This window comes from Callospermophilus lateralis, chromosome 7 (genome assembly GCF_048772815.1).
Source record: "Callospermophilus lateralis isolate mCalLat2 chromosome 7, mCalLat2.hap1, whole genome shotgun sequence".
In the NCBI taxonomy this organism is placed as follows: Eukaryota; Metazoa; Chordata; class Mammalia; order Rodentia; family Sciuridae; genus Callospermophilus; species Callospermophilus lateralis.
The window spans coordinates 109913804-109931125 of NC_135311.1; the positions used below are offsets into that span (position 1 = coordinate 109913804).

The following is a 17322-nucleotide window of genomic DNA, read 5'->3' on the forward strand; positions in this document are numbered from 1 at the left end:
CTTACTATCTTAATTCGCTATTGCTAACCTATGCATCATTTTTTCCTTCTCATTATACTTAGATCCTGTAGGACGTCACGTTCATAAAACTTTTCCTTTCTCTGCCAACCCCAAAGCCTCGCCACTAAAGTTCCTTTTCAATTAGCTTTATCGATTACCGGTCTCCTCCGTCTTTTTGGCATTTTGATTGGCCCATCTTGTTTTTACTGTCCCGCCCTAGAGGCTCCTGGACTTGGATTTCCCCCAGGTGTATTCTCCCCTCTTGGGTTCCGCCTTTCCAACACACTGCCTCTTCTGTTTTTACCTCCATTTCCTTTCTATTGGTTCCCTTCGTCCTCCAAGAGTTGGCGCCTACGGCTGTTGATTGGCTTCTCTGGATGCCCATTGTGCCCGCCCTCATACCACGTGGCATTCCTAACGCTAATTGGGGAATTCCACTAGCTCCATTATTAAGGATTGGCGGTTGATTGGCTGCTCTGAGGGAGGGCCCGAGAAGAGGGGCGTGGCTAGCCCAGGCACCTCCCCCAACCCCGTGCCCCAGGCGTTTCAGTCGCTCGCGGCTGGAGAGCTCAGTGGAGCTTCCAGCTGCCCTATGGGTCTCGCTTTTTGGGTCGTCCTGGCCCCGCCAAATAGGCGCGGGTAGACGCCCCGACTTCGGGGCCATGGCAGTAGCCTTCTCGTCCTCCGCCGCCGCTAGTTCAGCGGAGACGCCCGCAACTGCGCGAAGGATCCCCACCGCCTCCGCGGGCTAAAAAGCCACTGCCTCGACGGAATTGTGAGGACTACTATGCTTGGTCTTGGACGCTGCCTCCCTCTCCCGCCCGTGCAGGTACCCTTCGGCTGCTCAGTCCGCCTCAGGTAAAGTCAGGAGATGCGTGAGACACGAACCCGGGACTTCCCGGCCCGCGCGCGAGTGCTACCACTCCTCGGCCCCCGAGTGTTGGCTCACGGGTCGCTTAGCACCCAACAGGACTTGGTGGCTTCTCAGAAATCCTCCACACAGAACACTCCCCCTCTTGGTCCCTTGCTCTTTCTCTTCTCGCTTCTCCCAGGTTCTCGGGACCGGCACCCGCTTTTCTTATCAGAGGCCGGGAACCCATTAGAAATCATCGCATGTTAGAGACCTTCCTCAATTTTAAGATTCAGGAATCCTTCAATTCTTGGAAAACTGTTTGTGAAACCTCCAGCTCCGCAGTGGGAGCCTCCCTTAGAACCCATTCGTGCATCAAGTCTGGACTGCTTTACTGTACTTCCCTCAAACATGCTCTTCCCTCGAAATTGTCCACTTCTGCCTTCGAAAGATACTTCCCTCCCCTCAGATACCATTGTCACCCCCTTTCTCCCTTGTCGTCTTTGCTCTCCTTTCCCCTCCTCTGCTTTTTACCCTTCATTTTGAAGACTTTGGAGTAAGCCACTATTCAGAGTTAGCCAGAAATGAAAGCTGGGGTTGTCCAATTAAAAAGCCTTTCAATTTATACCTCCGAGAAAAACTCGCTAAAGAATTGGGACTTTCTGTAGGCATGTGAAATATTGAAGGTTTGTGACCAGAAGTTTGATGTGATTGAATTATCTCTGGTGAAAATTGTGCAGGAAGTATTCAAAGTGAAGACAGAAGGCCTAGGCAGAAAACTAATGTGCTAATCTGATGGGAGAGGATAAACTGGCATGGTGTGAGGAAAATGAGAATACCACCCAATACCAAGAGGTTTCAAAATAGAGTTGAGAGGGGTCTTTTTTGGCTAGGGAATGAAGTTCTGATGTGGCTTATGGTATGAATTGGTGTCCTTAATAGAAATAGAGACTATAAAGAAGCAAGTCTAGCTGGGTGAGGTGCTGCTCACCAGTAATCCAGCAACTTGGGAGACTGAGGCCAGAGATCACAGGTTCCAGGCCTCAGCAATTTAATGAGACCCTGTCTCAAAAAAAAAAAAAAAAAAAAAAATTAAAAAAAGGAATGGTGAATTTGCTCACTGGGTGGAGTGCCATGGGTTCAATACCAAGTATTGCTATTAAAAAAAAAAAAAAAGAAAAAACTTTGAGTGAAGGCAGTGAATTGATTTTTGGTTTTGGATGAGTTGTTTGAGGTGTGTGTATTTGTTTACATATACACAAGTTGGGAGAAAGGTTGAAACTGAATACAAATTTAAGAATCAAGAGACTATATTGGGCTGAAGTTATAGCTCAGTGGCAGAGCGCTTGCTTAGCACATGTGAAGCCCTGGGTTCTATTCTCAGTACTTCATAAAAATAAATAAGTAAAATCAAGGTATCATGTCTATCTACAACTAAAAAACATTTAAAAAAGAGAGACTATTGATATTTGAAGCCTTAATACGGAATGTTAATACTGAAAGAAGAGGAAAAAAAGGGCCATGAACCAGAAGAAGCACCATTGTTTGAAGGATAATAGACATTGAAAAAGAGAAAGTAAAGGAATGGGACAAGAAATTAAACAGAATGGCATTATTATAGAAGTCAAAGGAAGAAAGTTTCAAGCGGGAAGAGAATGACCATCCATGTCAGGTGCTACAGAGGTCAAGTGGAATAAAAATTAGAAGCCACCAAATTTAGCAACTAGGAAGTTACTTGTTTCCTTTGAAAGGCAGTTTTGATAGTGTGGCAAGGATGTCAGTAGTCAGGTTATGATATATCATCTGATTCCTCTTGTTTGAGAAATAAATGGGTAAAATTACTTTTTTTTTAATATTTTTTTATTTTTTATTTTTTGGCGCACACAACATCTTTGTTTGTATGTGGTGCTGAGGATCGAACACGGGCCGCACGCATGCCAGGCGAGCGCGCTACCGCTTGAGCCAAATCCCCAGCCCCTAAAATTACTTTTTTAATAGTGGTTATAGCCAGGCATGGTGGTGCATGCCCATAATCCTAGCAGTTCTGGAGACTGAGGCAGGAGGATTGCAGGTTCAAAGCCAGACTCACCAATTCAGCAAGGCTGTAAGCAACCTAGTGAGACTCTTTCTCAAAATGAAAAGGGCTGGGATAAGGCTCAATGGTTAATGTCCTCCGTTCAAAAAAAAAAAAAATGTTTGTGAAGGAGAGCTACTGGTAGTGAGACTAGTTTTTATTGAGAATTTGCTATATGCCATGTACCATAAAGATGGTTTATAGAGCTGGGTATGGTAGTGGACACCTGTGATCTCAGAGACTTGGAAAACTGAGGCAGCAAGATCTTAAGTTCAAGACCAGCTCAGCAACTTAGTGAGACCTTGTTTCCAAATAAAAAGGAGTAGCTAAGTAATTCACTGGTAGAGCGGTTGGGTTCAATACTCTGTTGCCTTAAAAAAAAAAAAAAAAAAAAAAAAGTTTTATATATCCCTATAGCCTGTGCCTCAGTGGTAGAACACTTGCAAAAATATGGTTACCTGTAGACAAGAATTTGAACAAGGTCTACCTGTTTGTGAAATCTGTGTTTCAGATTATGACATGTATATCTTTTTAATGTGGGTGAAATGTAGGTTGTTGGGTAAATTTACCTAGAACCTAACGTTGGGCATTTCTTTTTGTCCTTTTAATTTTTTTTCCTATTTTGAGAATTGAACCCACAGGTGCTCTACCACCGAGCTTCATCCTCAGTTCAGCTTAAGTTGCTGAGGGTGACCTTGAACCTTTGATCCTCCTGTTTTAGCTTCCAGAGTTGTTGGGATTATAGGTGTGTACCACCATGCCTGGCTAGTTTGTTTTTTTATACACACACACACACACACACACACACACAAAAAAAAAAAAAACACCTTTATTTATTTATCTTTATGTGGTGCTGAGGATTGAACCCAGGACCTCACACATGCTAGGTGAATGCTCTACCACTGAACCACAACCCCAGTCCCAAAGTCAACCCTTTTTTTTTTTTTTTTTTTTTTTTGTGTGTGTGTGTGTGTGTGTGTGTGGGTGGTGCTGGGGATTGAACCCAGGGCCTTGTGCATTCGGGGCAAACACTCTGCCAACTGAGTTATATCCCCAGCCCCTGGCTAGTTTTATTTAATTGTAAAACAAACACTTACATGTGCTCATTCCCTTGCTTATTGAGAATGAAAGTTGACTTATTTTTAGTGTTTTCCTCCTGTGTAAAAGTGTTTATGGATATATTCTTAGTATCATACGTTTCATTTTGTACAAAATAAATGTGTTTGAATTTGAAATCTTTATTTTTTTTAGTTGTAGTTTGACACAATACCTTTATTTTGTTTGTTTATTTTTATGTGGTGCTGAGGATTGAACCCAGTGTCTCACACATGTTAGGTAAGCTTTCTACGGGTGAGCCACAACCCCAGCCCTGAATTTGAAATCCATGATAAGGACTTTTATGGGAATTTTATCTTTTTAAAAATTTTTTTTAATATTTATTTTTTAGTTCTAGTTGGACACATACCTTTATTTCACTTATTTATTTTTATGTGGTGCTGAGGATCGAACCCAGGGTCTCGCATGTGCGAGACGAGTGCTTTACCGCTAAGCCACAACCCCAGCCTGGAATTTCATCTCTTTCTAGTTGATGAAACCCAATTTTTATGTTGTTCTGTGTGGGTGATGGTGAATGTTGTGGACCAACAATGGGTATTATACTGTTTCCCAAGTCATCAAATGGAAATGACTTCAGTGTAGTCTCACTTGTGTTATTTTTGCTGAGCAACCAGGGAGTGGTTGTTTCAGAGAAAAGCCAACTTAGAATTTTTAAATCTTCCATTCCTGAACATTTTATTTTCTTTTAGTTTTTTTGTGATACTGGGGATGGAACCTAGGGGGATGTCTTACCACTGAGTTACATCCCCAGTTCTTTTTTTTTTTTTGAGGATTGGGAATATATCTCAGTGGTAGTGTGCCTGCCTTGCACAATGAGGCCCTGGGTTTGATCCCCAGTACCACACACAAAAAATTGCCTGACGTGGTGGTGCATACCTGTATTTTCCATGCCTTGGGAGACTGAGGCAGGAGAATCACAAGTTCAAGGTCATCCTCAGCAATTTAGCAAGACCCTGTCTCAAAAATTAAAAGGGCTGGGAATATAACTCAGTGGTAAAGGCCCCTAGGTTCAGTCTCTAATACCAAATCAATCAATCAGTCAATAAGTTTTATTTTGAGACAGGGTTTTGCTGTGTTGCTGAGGCTGGTTGAACTGAACTGGTGATTCTCCTGCCTCACCTTCACAAGTTGGTGGGATTATAGGCACGTGTCATCATGCCAGGCATTCTTGAATATTTTGGAAAGGCAGTATGATCAAAAGAAAAATATTGAAAGTTTCATCCCATGCCTTTCTCCCATCTGCCCTGTTCCTTGTCCTCTTGCAGTGATCTTTCTTTCCATTGTTGGGGATTGAACTCAGGGCCTCTTGCATGCTTGTTAAGTGCTCTGCCACTTTTAGCTAAAAATGCGTCAACGTCCCCTATCTTTACATTCTTTTAGACTTTCTTGAGGCAAATGCTTACAAACATGGGTATGTAATTTTATTTGTCCCATTTTTCATGCAAAATCCTATGGTTCCCCACTGTTTTGCATTGCTCTCCATCTGCCGTCTTGACTTTTCACTTAATATATCTTAGAGACTTTTCCAGGTCAGTGCTTAGAAAGCTTCCTCATTCTTTTTTTTTTTTTTTTTTTTAAAGAGAGAATGAGAGAGGAGAGAGAGAGAGAGAGAGAGAGAGAGAGAGAAAGAACTTTTTGATATTTATTTTTTAGTTATCGGCGGACACAACATCCCCGTTTGTACGTGGTTCTGAGAATCGAACCCGGGCCGCACGCATGCCAGGCGAGCGTGCTACCACTTGAGCCACATCCCCAGCCCCCCCTCATTCTTTTTTATTTGTTTTTAAATACTTGTATAGTATCCAATAGATTTCCATAGAATGGATGTATCATAGTTTATTTAACTAGTTCCTCATTATGGATATTTATGTTTCAGTTTTCAAATGTTACAAGCAATGTTATATTGAAGACCTTTGGACATGCTGTTTTACATGTGTTCAAGGGTATTTATGGGATAAATTCACAGAAGTGGAATTTCTAAGTTAAAGTATATTTGCAGTTTTCATTATGAAATTTATTGCTAAATTGCCTTCCTTAGAGGTTGTTCCTATATACATTGCCTGTACACTCACTACGTTGGCTGTATTGTAGCTAATATTTATATAATGCTTACTATATGCATGGGCACTGTTCTTAGTGCTTCACATACATTACCTCATTTAATCTTAGTGAAATTCCTATGAGGTAGGTGCTTTTATTACCTCTGTTTTTCAGATGAATACTCTAAAGAATAGAAAATTTATATGACTTGTCCAAATCACATAGCTAATTAAGCAGTTGAAGTTTAAACTAAGTACTCTGGCTCTAGGATCAGTGTTGTTAGTGTTATGCCTTGCTGTTATCAAACTTGAATTTTTGCCAATCTGATAGGGAGAAATTGTACCTCAGAGTAGTTTTAGTTTTTAAAAAAATATGCTAAGTATCTTTATATATATGTTTGAGTCATTTCTTTTCTGTTTGAGTTATATGTCCTTTTCCCTTAACTACCTGTTTAAGTCTTTTACTTATTTTTCTGTTGAGTCATATATCTCAATTTCCTATTGATTTGTAGGACACCTTATCCCCTGCCCCCAGAGCTGGGGATTGAACTGAGGGCCTTGAGAATGCTCTTCCATGGAGCTACACCTCCAGCTCTATTGTGATATTTGACTTCTGTCTTATTCCCACATGGAAATTTTATATTTCTATGTAGGCTAACTTCTCAAACTTTTCTTTATGGCTTTTGGATTTTAAGTTATAATTAAGAGAGGCCCTCTTAATTTCAGTTGTTAGTTTTTTAATCTATCCAGCAGGGTCAAGAAAACAGAATTATTGAGAAGGTCAAAGTGCTTTGTGAATTGTAAACTGTAAATCATTATACAGGTTAAATATGATGTTATTTATTAATTTGTCTTTTGAACAAGTTGTACAGAGGCTGTCATCTTTTTGCTTGCATTAAATAGAATGATACAGCTGGGTGTGGTGGTTCTCTCCTGTAATCCCAGCAGCTCAGGAGGCTGAGGCAGGAGGATTGCAAGTTCAAAGCCAGCCTTAGCAAAAGCAAGGTGCTAAGTAACACTAAGCGTCTCTAAATAAAATACAAAATAGGGCTGGGGATGTGGCTCAGTAGTCAAGTGTCCCTGAGTTCAATCACCATACCAAAAAAAAAAGAACGATATAACTTTCATCTTCAATATGGAAAACTAGGATGGTATTGCTCTTATGATTGTTTTCCTTGGATAATTTGCATGGGATTGTTTTCTACATGATTTCCACAATGATTAAATCCTGAAATATTTTTGCATATTTTAGTCTTACTGTTCCTTATATTACAATTTGACTAAAAGTTATTAATTTATATTACTTTCTTATTAGCTATGGTTCACAAATTTATATACTCTTACTTTTGGTACCAATCTTACTGACTGTTAGGAATTTACAATTTGGGAAGGCTAAAATAATTTTTGTAATTATCAAAGAAAAGCATATTTATTAAGGAAGAATTGGGAAATTGGAACGATTTATCTGTCCATGATTTAATGAGTTAATAACCAGTGTTAACATTTTGGATGTCCTCTTAGAATTCTTTTTTTTTTTTTTTTTTTTTTTTTTTTGAGAGAGAGAGAGAGAGAGAGAGAGAAAATTTTTAATATTTATTTTTTAGTTCTCGGCGGGCACAACATCTTTGTTTGTATGTGGTGCTGAGGATTGAACCTGGGCCGCACGCATGCCAGGTGGGCGCGCTACCACTTGAGCCACATCCCCAGCCCCTCTTAGAATTCTTACTGTGTATATTCTTATTACATATTTGTATAGTATCAAAACCAACTCTCCAGGCTTGGCATTGTGCCTGACTCCTAGGAGGTGTTAAATAAATATTTAGCACTTAATTATAACTGACTGAATGAAAGAGTTAATTTTTATTTTTGTACTGAAGATTGAACTCAGAAGCGCTTCACTACTCAGTAACATTCCTTTCCCTTTTTTGCGGGGGGTAGTACTGGGGATTCAACTCAGGGTCACTCGACTACTGAGCTACATTTTCACCCCTGTTTTGTATTTTATTTAGATACAGGTTCTGACTGGGTTGCTTAGCACTTTGCTGTTGCTGAGGCTGACTTTGAACTCCCAATTCTCCTGCTTCAGCCTCCTGAGCTGCATGGGCCACCGTACCCAGCCTCCCCTGCTCTCCCTTTTCTTTAAAAGGTTTTTTTTTTTTTTTTTTTTTATGGTGCTGGGAATTGAACCCAGGGCCTTGTGTATTCGAGGCAAGCACTCTACTATCCCCAGCCCCTCCCCTGCCCTTTTTGTTTTTTTTGGTACTGGGGATTGAACTTGGGGCACTTAACCTACTGAGCCACATCTCCAGCCCTTTATTGTATTTTATTTAGATACAGTGTCTGAATTGCTTAGCACTTTGCTAAGTTGCTAAGGCTGGCTTTGAATTCATAATCCTCCTGCCTCAGCCTCTGAAGCTGCTGGTATTACAGGTGTGTGCTACCATGCCTGGCTTGTTTATTTTGAGACAGGGTCTTGCTAAGTTGCTTAGGGCCTGGTAGGTTGCTGAGGATGACCTTGAATTTGCAATTCTCCTGCCTCAGCCTCCTGAGCCACTGGGATTATAGGAGTGTGCTGTTGTGCCCAATTAAGAATTTATTTTTTTAATATAGAAAGTGTGGAATATCAGTGTACTATTTTCTTTTTTCTCCACTGTATATTTAAAAAAATTGTTTTTTAGTTATAGATGGACACACATTATCTTTATTTATTTTTATGTGGTGCTGAGGATGGCACCCAGTGCCACAGTCCCAGCCCCTCCACTATATATTACTTACACTTTGACTTATGTTGTAGTATTGCAATTTCTGTGTCACAATTCATTTGAAGGTAATTTCAAGTCCAGGCCCTCATGAAGCTCATAGTCTGGTGAAAGAGACAGGTAACCTACAATTAAAATACTATCATAACTGTAAAAACAGATTTGTATAGGGCATTATGAAAACACAGAAAAAGGATATTGAGGGGTCAGAGAACACTTCCCACATGAGAGGATTACTTGAGAGAGCCATGTGGAAAAAACTAGGAAGAACCCCTCAAGGAGAAAGAGTATTAAATGTGTAGGCACTCAAGTGTAAACAGGGCCCTACAAAAAACTCTATATTTGGAGTAGATTGTGTTTGTGGGTGGAGAAAAAGAAATAGATGAGGTTGGAGATGTGGGTAGGGGTCAAAGGAGGAAGAGCCTTTATATGACACACGAAGGGTTGTCAAAAGTTTGCTCAGCTTGGAAGATATATTGGAAGAGGTGAGAGTGGAGGTAGGAAGACCAAAAGACATTAGTTGAATACCAAATAAGTATAGTTAAAAAGTACTATAAGAGCTGGAATGAGGTAAACATCACTTAAGCCAAGGTAGGAATGGAGCCCTGCATTAGAAAGGTGGGCTAAATCTGGAGGGTAAAAAATGATTGCCATTTTTTTGGGGGGGGGGGTACCAGGATGGAATTCAGGAATACTCAAGTTCCATCCAGTTGAACTAGCTGAGTCACACCCCCAGCATTGTTTTGTATTTTATTTAGAGGCAGGGTCTCACTGAGTTGCTTAGTCACCTCACCTTTGCTGAGGCTGGCTTTGAACTTGTGATTCTCCTGCCTCAACCTGCTGAGTTGCTAGGATTACAAGTGTGAACCACCATATCTGGCTATTTTTTTCCTTCAATTTCGAGGCAGGGGCTCAATAAATTGCTGAGGCTAGTCTTGAACTTGTGATCCTCCTGTCTCAGCTTTCCGAGTAGCTAGGATCTTGTGCTAGTGTACCTAGGTATATCTTTGGATTCTTACAAATCTTACAAATTCTTATTGGCATGATAAAGCTCTGTTCTTATTGCAGTATCAAAAGCTCAGGAAAAACATATTAAAAGCTCTCTTAAACTTCCATAATTAGAGCTGGAGGTGTAGTTCAGCGATTGATTACCTATCATGAAGGCTCTGGGTTTGACCCGCAGGACAAACAAAAAAGTTCCATAACTACATTATGAAATACATCTCTAATTGAACTGTATTTGTTTTTCCTAAACTTTCATTAAAAAGAAAATACGTAAAGGAAGCAAACCCCTATCGGAGGAAATATCAGCTAGTATGCTACAGTTAATATGAATCAGTTTAATGACTACATTTTTTTGCATTTGTATTTCCATACAGTCATAACCAAGTGTTTTAAGAGACTCAGGATCATTATACATTGATATTATGTGCACCATGCCATATTTTTTGGGGACACAGTACTTTTATTTATTTATTCTTTTATATGGTTCTGAGGATCAAACCCAGTGCCTCACATGTACTAGGCAAGAACTGTACCCACTGAGCTACAACCCCGGCTCTACGTTTCTTATATCAATTAACTAATATTCCATTTTATGCTTATAGATGGAATATATCATAATGGAAAGTTTAGAATTAAGAGTACAGAAAAAATCATAATCTTTTTACCCCAAAATAAATAACTCTGGTACAATTTCTTTCTTTTTTTTTTTTTTTTTTTCAAGAAATCTATAAATTTTATTTTATTTTATTTTTTTTAATTTTTTTTAATTTTATTTTTTATTGGTTATTTAAAACATTACAAAGATTTCAGAATCACATCGGTTACACATCCACATTTTTACATAATACCATAATAGTAACTGTTGTATTCTGCTACCTTTCCTATCCTCTACTATCCCCCCTCCCCTCCTCTCCCATCTTCTCTCTCTACCCCATCTACTGTAATTCATTTCTCTCCTTATTTTTTTCCCATTCCCCTCACAAACTCTTATATGTAATTTTGTATAACAATGAGGGTCTCCTTCCATTTCCAAGCAATTTCCCTTTTCTCTCCCTTTCCCTCCCACTTCATGACTCTGCTTAATGTTAATCTTTTCCTCCTGCTCTTCCTCCCTGCTCTGTTCTTGGTTGCTCTCATTATATCAAAGAAGACATTTGGCATTTGTTTTTTAGGGATTGGCTAGCTTCACTTAGCATAATCTGCTCTAGTGCCATCCATTTCCCTGCAAATTCCATGATTTTGTCATTTCTTAGTGCTGCGTAGTACTCCATTGTGTATAAATGCCACATTTTTTTTATCCATTCATCTATTGAGGGGCATCGGGGTTGGTTCCACAGTCTAGCTATTGTGAATTGTGCTGCTATGAACATCGATGTGGCAGTATCCCTGTAGTACGCTCTTTTGAGGTCTTCAGGGAATAGTCCGAGAAGGGCAATAGCTGGGTCAAATGGTGGTTCCATTCCCAGCTTTCCCAGGAATCTCCATACTGCTTTCCATATTGGCCTCACCATTTTGCAGTCCCACCAGCAATGTATAAGAGTACCCTTTTCCCCACATCCTCGCCAGCACTTGTTATTGTTCGACTTCATAATGGCTGCCAATCTTACTGGAGTGAGATGGTATCTTAGGGTGGTTTTGATTTGCATTTCTCTGACTGCTAGAGATGGTGAGCATTTTTTCATGTACTTGTTGATTGATTGTACGTCCTCCTCTGAGAAGTGTCTGTTCAGGTCTTTGGCCCATTTGTTGATTGGGTTATTTGTTTTCTTATTGTTTAATTTTTTGAGTTCTTTGTATACTCTGGATATTAGGGCTCTATCTGAAGTGTGAGGAGTAAAAATTTGTTCCCATGATGTAGGCTCCCTATTTACCTCTCTTATTGTTTCTCTTGCTGAGAAAAAACTTTTTAGTTTAAGTAAGTCCCATTTGTTGATTCTTGTTTTTAACTCTTGTGCTATGGGTGTCCTATTAAGGAATTTGGAGCCCGACCCCACAATATGTAGATCGGAGCCAACCTTTTCATCTATCAGACGCATAGTCTCTGATTTGATATCAAGGTCCTTGATCCATTTTGAGTTAACTTTTGTGCATGGCGAGAGGAGGGGATTCAGTTTCATTTTATTGCATATGGATTTCCAGTTTTCCCAGCACCATTTGTTGAAGATGCTATCCTTCCTCCATTGCATGCTTTTAGCCCCTTTATCGAATATAAGATAGTTGTAATTTTGTGGATTGGTTTCTGTGTCCTCTATTCTATACCATTGGTCCACCCGCCTGTTTTGGTACCAGTACCATGCTGTTTTTGTTACTATTGCTTTGTAGTACAGTTTGAAATCTGGTATCGCTACACCTCCTGATTCACACTTCCTGCTTAGAATTGCTTTTGCTATTCTGGGTCTTTTATTTTTCCATATGAATTTCATGATTGCTTTATCTATTTCTACAAGAAATGCCGTTGGGATTTTGATTGGCATTGCGTTGAACCTATAGAGAACTTTTGGTAATATTGCCATTTTGATGATGTTAGTTCTGCCTATCCATGAACAGGGTATATTTTTCCATCTTCTGAGATCTTCTTCTATTTCTCTCTTTAGGGTTCTGTAGTTTTCATTGTATAAATCTTTCACCTCTTTTGTTAGGTTGATTCCCAAGTATTTTATTTTTTTTGAGGATATTGTGAATGGGGTAGATGTCCTCATTTCCAGTTCAGAAGATTTGTCGCTGATATACAGGAATGCCTTTGATTTATGCGTGTTGATTTTATATCCAGCCACTTTGCTGAATTCATTTATTAGCTCTAGTAGTTTCTTTGTAGACCCTTTTGTGTCTTCTAGGTATAGGATCATATCATCCGCAAATAGTGATAATTTAAGTTCTTCTTTTCCTATTTTTATGCCTTTAATTTCTTTCGTCTGTCTAATTGCTCTGGCCAGTGTTTCGAGAACTATATTGAATAGAAGTGGTGAGAGAGGGCATCCCTGTCTTGTTCCAGAGGTACAATTTCTTTTGGTGCATACTTTTACACAGTTATAATTGTTTACTCAATTTTTTTTTGTTTTTTGCCCTTCCCTTTTTTTTCGTTTTATATATCAATTTTATTTCACATAACTATATAGTCTTAACTACTATTATGGGAGGAAAAGGATGTTTTTTTTAGTTTCCAACCCTTTTCTTGTGTGTGTGAGATATTGGGGATTGAATCCAAGGTATTGTGTATACTAATCCTCTACCACTGAGCTACATCCCCAGCAGTTGTTCTAACCTCTTTAGCTTTTTTAAAAAATATTTTATTTTTTATTTTTTTTTTATGTGGTGCCGGGGAACGAACCCAGTGCCTCACACATGCTATGCAAGCGCTCTACCACTGAATCACAACCCTGGCCCCTAACCTCTTTATCTTTATTTAAAAAAAAAAAAAAATTGAAAAATAGCTGGGCACCATGGCGCAGGCCTGTAATCCCAACAATTTGGAAAGCTGAGGCAGGAGGATAACAAATTTGGGACCAGACAGAGCAACATAGTAAGACCACCCCATCTAAAACAACAAAAGTAATGCATGATAATTGTAAAAAATATCAACCTAAGAGAAATGTATTGTATGATAAATGAGTCTTATAATCCATCAAGATGACAGTTTAGTATATATATATCCTCTAAATTATTTTCTAGGCTATACTATTTTTTTTTTGTTTATTTAATAAAATAAAAACAAGCCAGGCACAGTGGCTCATGCTTGTAATCCCAGCAGCTTGGTAGGCTGAGGCAGGAGGATTCCAAGTTCAAAGCCAGACTCAGCAACTTAGTGAGACCCTGTCTCAAAATGAAAAATAAAGGGCTGGGGATGTGGCTCAAGCGGTAGCATGCTCACCTGGCATGGCACTGGGTTCAATCCTCAGCACCACATAAAAATAAAATAAAGATGATGTGTCCACCAAAAACTAAAAAATAAATATTAAAAAATTTCTCTCTCTCTCTCTCTCTCTCTCTCTCTCTGTGTCTCTGTTAAAAGAAAAATAAAAAGATCTGGTAGGGAGGGCTGGGGTTGTAGAGCACTTGCCTAGCACATTTGAGGCACTAGATTTGATCCTCAGCACCACATAAAAATAACTAATAAATAAATGTATTGTGTCCATCTACAACTAAAAAAAAAAAAAAAAAAAAAAAAAAGATACAAATAAATAAAAAAAAAAAATCTTGGGATGTGGCTCAGTGGTTAAGTGCCCCTGGGTTCAATCCCCAGTACCAATAAATAAAAAATAAAAACAAGATTGCACTTTGCATTCTACTTTGCCACTTTCTGTTGTCATTTCCAAGAGACTTGGACATCTTTCCATGTCAGTATGTATAGAATTTACCTCATTCCTCTTTTATTCCCTTTTTTCCTCCCACCAGTCCTGGGTATTCAACCCAGAATGCTAGGCAGGCCCTTTACCAGTGTAGCTTAGAGCCATATTCCCTGTCCTGCCTCATTCTTTTAATGACTACACAATGTTAAAGTATATAAATGACTATAATTTAATTAACCTATTGCTATTGAAGGATGTTGATTATCTCCAATTTTTCTGTTAACAAAAATGTGTCAATTAGTATTCTGGTATATATATCTTTGTGTACTAACAATAACTATCTTGATTTTTTTGAGGGGAATACTGGAGATTGAATCCAGGGTCTCATGCATGTTAAGCACATATTCCACTACTGATCCCCCATTGCCATTAAAAAAAAATTTTTTTTTTAAATTTTAGGTGGACACAGTATCTTTATTTTATTTTATGTGGTGCTGAGAATCGAACCCAGTGCCTCACGCATGCTAGGTGAGCCTGCTACCACTTGAGCCACATCCCCAGCCTCCATTGTCATTTTAATAGCTATAAAATATTCATTTTAACAGAAATAATACATTTGAGAAAGGAAATATGGATGAATAAAAATTGTTAAACTTTAGATAATCTTTCATGTTACTAATTTTGTCTTTTTATCCAATTCCTTCTTTAACCTTTGTAATGTAAACTAAGAAATGTTAATCTAGAAACCCACATAACCTTATAATATTTTAGCATCTCAGATCATTTAAATAGGGTTCAGTATCTGTCTCATGTCATTTCATGTTTCAGCGTAAAAAGTTATAGATATACTGAGAGAAACCATTGAGCTATATCCCCAGCCTTTTCCATTTTTGTTTTCAGGCAGGGTCTTGCCAAATTACCTAGGTTGTCCTCAAATTTGCTTGATCCTCGTTGCCTCAGCCTCCTAAGTAGCTTGGATTACTGTGCCCTGCTGAAACTATGTATATATTTTTTCCCTTGTGATACTGTTGATTTAACTCAGGGGCACTGTACCACTGAACTAAATTCTTAGTCTGTCTCTCTCTTTTTTTTAGTAATTATTTTATTTTATTCATTTTTATGTGGTGCTGAGGATCGAACCCAGGGTCTCCCATGTGCTAGGCGTGTGTGCTAGGCAAGTTTTCTACCACTGAGCCACACCCCAGCCCCAAGCCTTTTATTTTTTGTTTTGCTAAATTGTTGAGGCTGACCTCAAACTTGAAGTCAACTTGCCCCAGCTGAGTAGCTGAGATTACAGGAGTGCATTACCATACACAACTAAAACCATGTTATTTGTATCTAGATTGTGCAAAACAATCTATAGTCATACGTGAATTCTGTCCTAGGTATATCACACATGTAATATTATGCATTTTTTTGCTATTTTAATTATTCATTTATTTTTGGTACTGGCATTGAATTCAGACATCCTTTATCACTGAGCTGCATCCTCAGTCTGTTTTATTTTTTATTTTGAGACAGGATCTCCTCAAATTGCCCAGGCTGAGCTGGTATTTACAGTCTTCCTGTTTCATTCTTCTGAGTCACTGGGATTACAGGTGTGCAACACTGCACCCAGCTTTTGCTATTATATTTGAAAGGGATATTGATTATTGGACAGCAATTAAATTTGTGGTTTTTTTTTTTTGTTTGTGTGTATGTGGGTGTGTGTGTGTAATGCTGGGGATTGAACCCAGGGTCTTGTGCAAGAGAGTCAAGCACTCTACCAACTGAGCTATATCCCCAGCCCAATTAAATTAGTTTTTGAAAAAATTTATATTTAGTGGTGCTGGGGTTTGAAGCCAGGGCCTTGAGTGCATGCTAGGCAAAGTACTCTACCACTGAGCTATATTTCCAGACCCACTTGATTTCCTTTTTAAAATTATTTATCTTCTTTCATACTTCTCTGTCCTAAGTACTCTGACATTAACACTTCTTCTAATAATTTCATTAACAATTATTGTACTGTATTATTTTGGGTGACTGAACGCCTGGAGAAGTGAAATCATTTTTTATTCTGTCCTGTATATCCTTCTCCCAGAGAGGCAATATTAGTATAGTGATTAATAGTATAGGCTCTGGGCTCAAATCCTGGCTCTTTCACTTCTTGACTATGAGATTGGACTATTTATCTTATTTCTTTATGCCTTTGTTTCCATATTTGTAAGGTGAGGATAAGAGTAGTATTTTTTTTTTAAACAGATCAGGCTCTCCCTAATACCTTCCAAAAATACACTTAAATTCCAATTCCAATGTGAAGAGTAACACAAAATTATATAAGTAACTTATTGACAACAGGTTACTTTATCTACCTAAAGCATTGAATGATGTGAATAAATGCCAACCATATTTGTTATTGTTATACAAATCTGAGACTTTTGCTATATGTAATTTTAGTTTGGATGTCACCAACTTGGCAAAATGGTTTCCTAAGCTTTACATTTAACTAAGTTGAACTTTTAAAGTATAATTTAGAATCCAGAGTGTATGGTAACAATAATCACAGGTCTGCATGGGTTAATAAAAATCAAATGCTAGCCTTAAATCTCTCATAACTTTTAGCAAACAGTGTTAGTCATCAGAAATTGGCTTTGTCAAAGCAAACTGATATAAGATAGCTCTTCAAATGACAGTGTGGCCCTTCTATGTCAGATACAATGTATAAAAAAGAGCACTTATTGGTTGTCTTGCCTTTAAACTTATATAAACTTTTACTTTATAAACTTTTATAAAACATTTAGACAAGGTTTAGAAGTTCTCAGATGCGTCCATATACCTACTCACATATATTTAGGATGTCAACTATATTGTTATAACCTAAGGAATAGTTGTTTCTTAACCAGTTGCAAAGTAATCATTTGACTTTAAAACAAAGTTATCCATAATGAGAGCAGATCAATGTTTGAGACTTTGCTTCATATCAGTCTATTAAAGTTCAAAATAACTTTAACTGAATGTGCTAATTATAGCCAATTAAATCAAACACAAACTTTTTGAGATCTACTTTCTGCAAACCTTCTGCGACTTACTTGAACACTCACAACTTCTTTACAACCTTAGTTTTGCCCACTTTCATCTTGGACTTTAGCCCAAGAATATTACTTCCCCCAAATACTTTCTCATCCAAAAACATTTCTTTTACCTTCTGGTTTTC

At 38.3% G+C, this 17322-nt stretch overlaps 1 protein-coding gene across 3 annotated transcripts in view; it reads left to right on the forward strand.

The window, feature by feature from the left end:
* The first annotated feature begins 565 nt into the window (after positions 1–565).
* The window catches only part of Tesk2 (testis associated actin remodelling kinase 2), a 140770-nt gene continuing 124013 nt past the window's right edge, over positions 566–17322 (forward strand). For 2 of the 3 annotated variants that reach the window (XM_076860541.1, XM_076860543.1), the window contains exon 1: positions 566–858. The gene's annotated coding sequence lies outside the window, so the exon portion shown is untranslated. The remainder of the gene's footprint in view (positions 859–17322) is intronic. The other variant, XM_076860542.1, reaches the window with a different exon arrangement.